Source organism: Mangifera indica, chromosome 7 (assembly GCF_011075055.1).
Source record: "Mangifera indica cultivar Alphonso chromosome 7, CATAS_Mindica_2.1, whole genome shotgun sequence".
In the NCBI taxonomy this organism is placed as follows: Eukaryota; Viridiplantae; Streptophyta; class Magnoliopsida; order Sapindales; family Anacardiaceae; genus Mangifera; species Mangifera indica.
In genome coordinates, this window is record NC_058143.1 from 5,330,682 (window position 1) to 5,338,179 (window position 7,498).

The 7,498-nt window shown below is 38.1% G+C and overlaps 1 long non-coding RNA gene across 1 annotated transcript; it reads right to left on the reverse strand.

The window, feature by feature from the left end:
* Window positions 1-5,371: 5,371 nt before the first annotated feature.
* Window positions 5,372-6,975, reverse strand: LOC123220733. Its single transcript, XR_006503135.1, has 3 exons — window positions 6,912-6,975; window positions 6,752-6,811; window positions 5,372-5,620 (listed from the first exon to the last, which is right to left on the reverse strand). It is a non-coding gene; the product is annotated as an uncharacterized LOC123220733 (long non-coding RNA).
* Window positions 6,976-7,498: the final 523 nt, after the last annotated feature.

The following is a 7,498-nucleotide window of genomic DNA, read 5'->3' on the forward strand; positions in this document are numbered from 1 at the left end:
CTTTTTCTTTCTTTTCTTCTTCTTTCTTTTCTTTTCTTTCTTCCCTTCTCTTCTTTCCCTTTCTTTCTCTGTTTTCTCTCGTCTGTGCTCTGTTTCTTTTCTTCTTGCTGAAGAAGAAAAGGCTACTGACTTTTATTTGTAAATAAAAGGGAAATTTCCACTTAACCCCCATATATGTCCAAGATTTCTATAACCCCCTTTAGTTTCACATATAACCAAGATTTGGGTATTTCAACTCTCCCCCCCTAAAGAACAAATTTCGTCCTCGAAATTATATACCTAATTGAAACAATTCTGGGTATTGAGCCCGCATATCCTCTTCTCGTTCCCAAGTTGCTTCTTCCACCAAGTGATTTTTCCAATGCACCTTAACCCAAGGAATGGTTCTAGTACGAAGCACTTGTTGTTTCACATCAATAATTCTCTTTGGCCCTTCTTGGTAACTCAAATTCTCTTTTAATTGAAACAGTTGTTGCTAAAGAGCATGAGTGGGATCGGGCACATACTTGCGAAGCATGGAAACATGAAAAACATTATGAATCTTAGATAACTCAGGTGGTAAGGCCAGTCGATAAGTAACAACACCAACTCTTTCAAGAATTTCATATGGGCCAATATATCTTAGGCTCAATTTACCTCGTTTCCCGAATCTTAGTAAGCCTTTCCAAGGTGAAACTCGTAGAAACACTTTTTCACCCACTTGGAACTCCAATTCTCTTCTACGCTTATCAGCATAGCTTTTCTGTCTATCTTGGGCTGCTTTCAGTCGTTGGCGAATAAGACAAATCTTTTCATTCGTGTCTCGCACGATCTCAGGGCCTAGCAATACTCTCTCACCTACTTCATTCCAACACACTGGAGTTCTACATTTTCTACCATACAAGGCTTCATACAGAGGCATTCCAATGCTAGCTTGATAGCTATTGTTGTAGGCAAATTCTGCTAAAGGTAAATAGTTATCCCAACTACCTTTGAACTTCATCACACAAGCCCTTAACATATCTTCTAAGGTGTGGATAGTTCTTTCTGACTGTCCATCAGTTTGAGGATGAAAGGCTGTGCTAAATTTCAACTTTGTACCCAAGGCATTTTGTAGACTTGGCCAAAATCGAGAAGTAAACCTAGGATCTCTGTTTGATACTATGGATACTGGAGCACCATGAAGACATACAATCTCAGCTACATAAATACTTGCCAACTTATCAAGCAAATGTGTGGTTTTGATTGACAGAAAATGGGCTGATTTTGTTAGACGATCTACAATGACCCAAATGCCATCATACCCGTTCTTGGTACGGGGAAGACCTGACACAAAATCCATGGTGATATGCTCCCATTTCCATTGAGGAATAGGAAGCGGTTGCAAAAGTCCAGTAGGTTTTTGATGTTCAGCTTTCACTTGATGGCATACTAAACATCTGGAAACAAATTCTGTGATCTCTCTTTTCATTCCTTGCCACCAATAATGATCTCTCAAGGTACGATACATCTTAGTACTACCTGGATGTAAGGCATAGGCTGAGGCATGAATCTCTTCTAAAATGTCCTTCTTTAATTCCTGGTGATCTGGTACACAAATTCTATCTCCCATCATAAGCATGCCATCATCTTTTATTATAAAATCCGCCCGCAATCCTTTACTTACTTCATCCTTTATCTTCACTAGATGAGAGTCTAAATGTTGCATTTCTCGGATTCGATCAATTAAGATGGGTCGAATTTGAAGACTAGCTAATAAGACTCCTGAAGTACTTATACTCAGTTTCGCCCTGAGGGTCCTTAATTCCATCAACAAGGAACAAGGTTTCACCTTCATATGTGCTACAACACCTTGAGATTTTCTACTAAGTGCATCTGCGACAACATTTACCTTTCCCGGATGATAATCGATTGAACAATCATAATCTTTAATAAGCTCAATCCATCTTCTCTATCGAAGGTTCAACTCTTTCTGTGTAAATAAATATTTCAAGCTTTTGTGATCTGTATAAATTTGACAAGTTGCCCCATAGAGATAATGTCTCCAGATTTTTAATGCCCATACTATAGCTGCAAGTTCTAAGTCATGAGTTGGGTAGTTCATCTCGTGCTTCTTGAGTTGTCTAGAGGCATAAGCTATCGCCTTCTCATGTTGCATCAATACACAACCCAAACCCTGTTTAGAAGCATCACTATAAACCATAAATCCATTTGTACCTGAGGGTAAGGTAAGTACAAGGGCTGAAGTCAGTCTTGCTTTGAACTCTTGAAAACTTTGCTCACATTCAACATTCCAGTCAAACTTTACCTCCTTTCGAGTTAGTTTAGTTAACGGTGCTGCTATTTTAGAGAATCCTTCAATAAATCTTCGATAGTACCCAGCAAGACCAAGAAAACTTCTAATTTCAGTAACATTAGTAGGTCTCTCCCATTTCAAAACTGCTTCCACCTTCTGTGGGTCAACACAAACACCCTCTGCTGAAATGACATGCCCTAAAAATGCAACTTTATCTAGCCAAAATTGACACTTACTAAATTTAGCATAGAGGTGTTTGTCTCGCAAAATTTGTAAAACCATTTTAAGGTGTTCTTCATGCTCTATCTTACTTCGGGAATAAACCAAAATATCATCAATAAATACCACGACGAAACGATCCAAGAAAGAGCGAAACACTCTATTCATCAAATCCATAAATGCTGCCGGTGCATTAGTTAATCCAAAAGGCATCACCAAGAACTCATAATGTCCATAACGAGTCCTGAAAGCAGTCTTTGGAACATCTGACTCCTTAATCTTTAATTGATGGTATCCTGAGCGCAAGTTTATCTTAGAGAAAACCTTAGCGCCTTGTAATTGATCAAACAAATCAGCAATCTGAGGCAGTGGATACTTATTACGTACTATCACTTTGTTCAATTGTCTATAGTCAACACATAATCTGAAAGTTTCATCCTTCTTCTTAACAAATAACACCGGTGCTCCCCATGGAGATACACTAGGCCTAATAAATCTCTTCTCCACTAGTTCTTGTAATTGCACCTTTAATTCTCTTAGCTCAAGCGGAGCCATTCTATAAGGGGCTAATGATATAGGAGCTGTACCAGGAATCAAATCTATTGAAAACTCAACCTCTCTATCGGGTGGTAGTCCAGGTAGATCATCAGGGAATACGTCTGGAAAATCTCTAACCACTGGAATATCTTCTATCTTTGATTCATCAACTCTAGTGTCTACAACATGTGCTATATAAGCTTGATATCCCTTTTGAATGAATCGTCTAGCAACAGCAGCAGAGATGATACAAGAAGGAATAATGCGACGCTCCCTATAGAAAATGAACTCTGGGTTACCCGACTTCTTGAAGGTTACTTCCTTGTGAAAACAATCAATGGTAGCACGATGACAAGCTAACCAGTCCATCCCCAGAATTACATCAAAATCTTGGATGGACAAAGGAATCAAATTTGCCTCTAACTCATGGATGCCCACTTTTACTTTGATACCCTTGTAGACATTGTCTACTAAAATTGACTCTCCTACAGGAGTAGCTACCTCCAATTTACATTCCAAAGGCTTTAACTCTTTATTGGCATGTTTAGCAAATGTATAAGAAGCAAAAGAATGAGTGGAACCAGGATCAATTAAAGTGAAAGCCTCTCGGTCAAAGATAAACAACATACCCGTAACCACATTTGGAGAGGCATAGGCTTCTTGTTGAGTCAAAGCAAAAACATGTGTTTGAGCTTGAGGTCGTCCCAGTCCCTTTTGTCGACTACTGCCACTATGAGTACCACTAACCTGCCCTTGAGTACCCACACTAGACCCCTCTCTAATCTGAGGCCCTTGGTGTCTTTGATACTGACCACTACTCCTTTGAAAATTCTTTTTGACTGATCCTTGAGTGACACTCACAACTTGAGATGACAAAGGGCAATCTCTTTTAAAATGACCAAACTGTCCACAACGATAACAACTCAGGGCCCCTCTCTGACATTGTCTCGAATGGAATCTTCCACAATTATTACATTGAGAGTGTTGACCTTTACTATCTTGAGGTATACCTCCCAAAAACCTTGGATTCCAAGTGTTGCTCCCCATTGACTGTTGCCCTTGAAACTGTCTTTGACCCTCTTGAAATTTGGATCTCACACTCTGGAATGATGCACTTGATTGTCCAGAAAATTTGCCTTCTTTTTTCTGTATTCTCTCTCTCTGCCCACCTGGTATCCAACCACTAACCCTTCGTTTTTGCCCTTGGAACTCTCTCTTCTCTGTCTCTGTAAGGCTTCCTTCAACTCTCATAGCTGCTTTTACCAATTTCCTGAACTCTGAGTAAGAGCTTGCAATCACTACTGTTCTAATTCGCCCTCGAAGACCTTCTTCAAACTTTCTACACCTCTCTCTCTCATCTCTTGCAATCAACGAGGCAAACCGAGAGAGCTCGATGAATTTATTCATATATTCCTCCACTGACATACTTCTTTGGGTCAGTCTAAGAAATTCACTTATGTTTGTATCTTGATACACCCTTGAGTAGTAGTGATCTGAAAACTCTTGACAAAAGTTTCCCCAAGTTATTGCTGTCGAATCCCTATATTTTTGTTGTACCATTTTCCACCAATGATATGCCTTACCCTCCAAAAGGAAGGTAGCAAACCGAAATTTTTGAGGGTCTGAACACTCCATCACCTCAAATATGCGCTCGGTCCTACTCATCCAGGACTCTGCAACTGTAGGATCTCCGGTCCCATCAAAGGTTTTAGCACCTAATTTTCTGGCTCTTTCAATGGTGTTGACACTTTCTTGATGCACTGGAATCTGATTTTGAGCCACTCTAGTGACTAACTGGGCCAATCTGCCAATAGCTTGCTCCATATTAATCCCATCAGTTGAAGGCTCCACATTTGGCTCAGCTACTGGTTCAACACCTACGTTAGGACTATGTACAACAGAGTTTACAGGTGGCACTTGAGACTCTGGTCCATGGGCAACCGACTCTCCCACCACCTCCTCTACTAGTTTATTTTCCCTCCTTCCAACTTGAGGAGTTAACAAATCCCCAAGAGGTCTCATGCGAGCTTGGCCACGTCGCCTCATATTGGTGTCTACAAATACAATTTCAAATGATTTAGAACTTATATGCATACTTCTTGAAATGCCTTTAGAATCTACAACCTTTGCTCTGATACCAAGTTGACAGGACCCATCTCGACCCGCTATCCTATAACCTCTGAGAATACCGTTATAGGCTTAGAAGGACGAAATGCATCATGTAATTCTGTTTGAAAACTTTTCTGCACCATAACCTAGTACATAATATAATATCATCTATAGGCCTCCGGCCTTTATATGAGTACATATCAAAATACATCCTGATTTAAAACCAAGAAATCAGAAAATAAACCTGAAATCAGGCCTCCGGTCTTATCACATACATAACAAAATAATTTACATCTTTACTCATTTCAAAAGATTATGAGAAGATGGTAATTAGGCCTCCGGCCTTTCAACATTTCATAAGTTTATAAAAAAAAACAACAAAAAGTCTATATAGATGCGTGCAAATGAAAACATCCACGAAAGATGCTACACCGTGGCACAACCCAACAAAACACTATCCCGCACGATCTGTAGGATGTCCTGGAGGGAGGAAAACATTTATAAGGGTGAGCTAAAAGCTCAGTGAGTAGGAAATTTAAATCCTTGAGAATATTAATGCATGTCAAAATATAATAGTATGCCAAAATATGAGCCACACACTATGCTAATTATGCTTAAACCACATGCTTCTCATTTAACTTGAAACGTTCCTCACACAATCATCACATAAATTGATTGTCTCAAGAAAGAAATTAACCATACTACCTTTTTCTCATAAGAACATATCAATCATTTATGAATTTCCACTTCCAACTCAATAGCAATACTATCTTTATCTTATAGGTTTCCTACCATATCAAGATTTTGAAATATAAAGATATCCCACCATTCCAATATAAAGATATACATCAAAATATCATATAAAAGGAAATTTGTCATACCCGGGGTGTCCCCACCTAGGCAGAGCAAAAGAAAAACAATTGTCATACCCGGTATACTAAAATCTCACACGAGCAGAGCATTCGATTCTGTCATACTTGGCATGAAATAAAGCACAAGCAGAGCACTAAATTCTGTCGTACCTGTATAGATATCTCACAGGCAGAGCATTTAAATCTGTCGTACCTAGCATAAATATTGCATAGGCAGAGCATTTTATTGCATAATAAGTAATAACCAGAAACATTCAAATAATATAATTTATTTTCACCATATCAATTTTTGTTTAGAACAATACTCATTGGCAAGCGCCACAATCACCATGAGCAAATCTCAATCACACATAAAATATCAACTAAACACTTCCAACTCACATGAAGCTCAAATAAAACCACTTCCAACTCACATGAAGCTCAACTAAACAATTTCAACTCAACCACAACACAAAACATCAATTTAATAATTTCCAGAATTCACTTGGTCACCACATAACTTAATTTAAGCATTCTGAATCTACTGAATAATATAACTTTTACCTTATAGCCTTTCATAACCTAAATTCACAACATACATAAAGAAACTATTTTATTTTATTTTTCTTTTTGAGAGGTTTCCACCAAATCCATGCTACCATTTTCAAGGATTCACAATAAATAGCATAAAGTTTCACAAAACTATAAATAAAATTTATACCCAAAAATCATAAAGAAAGAAAAGTTTATTCCCACTCACTGATTTGGGTAGCCTCTAAATCAGAGTTGAAATCTCTTGCAAATCTCCCTTCTTCTTCACCTATTCAAACCAATTGGAAACAATATGATCAAAATTTTGGAAATCCCTAATTTGAACAAATATAACAAACCCTAAAATTTTTTGAATAAAAATGAACTACCCTATTCCCTTTTTCTATAAATCCCTTTTCTCTTCCTTTCCCTTTCCTTCTTTTTCTTTCTTTTCTTCTTCTTTCTTTTCTTTTCTTTCTTCCCTTCTCTTCTTTCCCTTTCTTTCTCTGTTTTCTCTCGTCTGTGCTCTGTTTCTTTTCTTCTTGCTGAAGAAGAAAAGGCTACTGACTTTTATTTGTAAATAAAAGGGAAATTTCCACTTAACCCCCATATATGTCCAAGTTTTCTATAACCCCCTTTAGTTTCACATATAACCAAGATTTGGGTATTTCAACTCTCCCCCCCTAAAGAACAAATTTCGTCCTCGAAATTATATACCTAATTGAAACAATTCTGGGTATTGAGCCCGCATATCCTCTTCTCGTTCCCAAGTTGCTTCTTCCACCAAGTGATTTTTCCAATGCACCTTAACCCAAGGAATGGTTCTAGTACGAAGCACTTGTTGTTTCACATCAATAATTCTCTTTGGCCCTTCTTGGTAACTCAAATTCTCTTTTAATTGAAACAGTTGTTGCTAAAGAGCATGAGTGGGATCGGGCACATACTTGCGAAGCATGGAAACATGAAAAACATTATG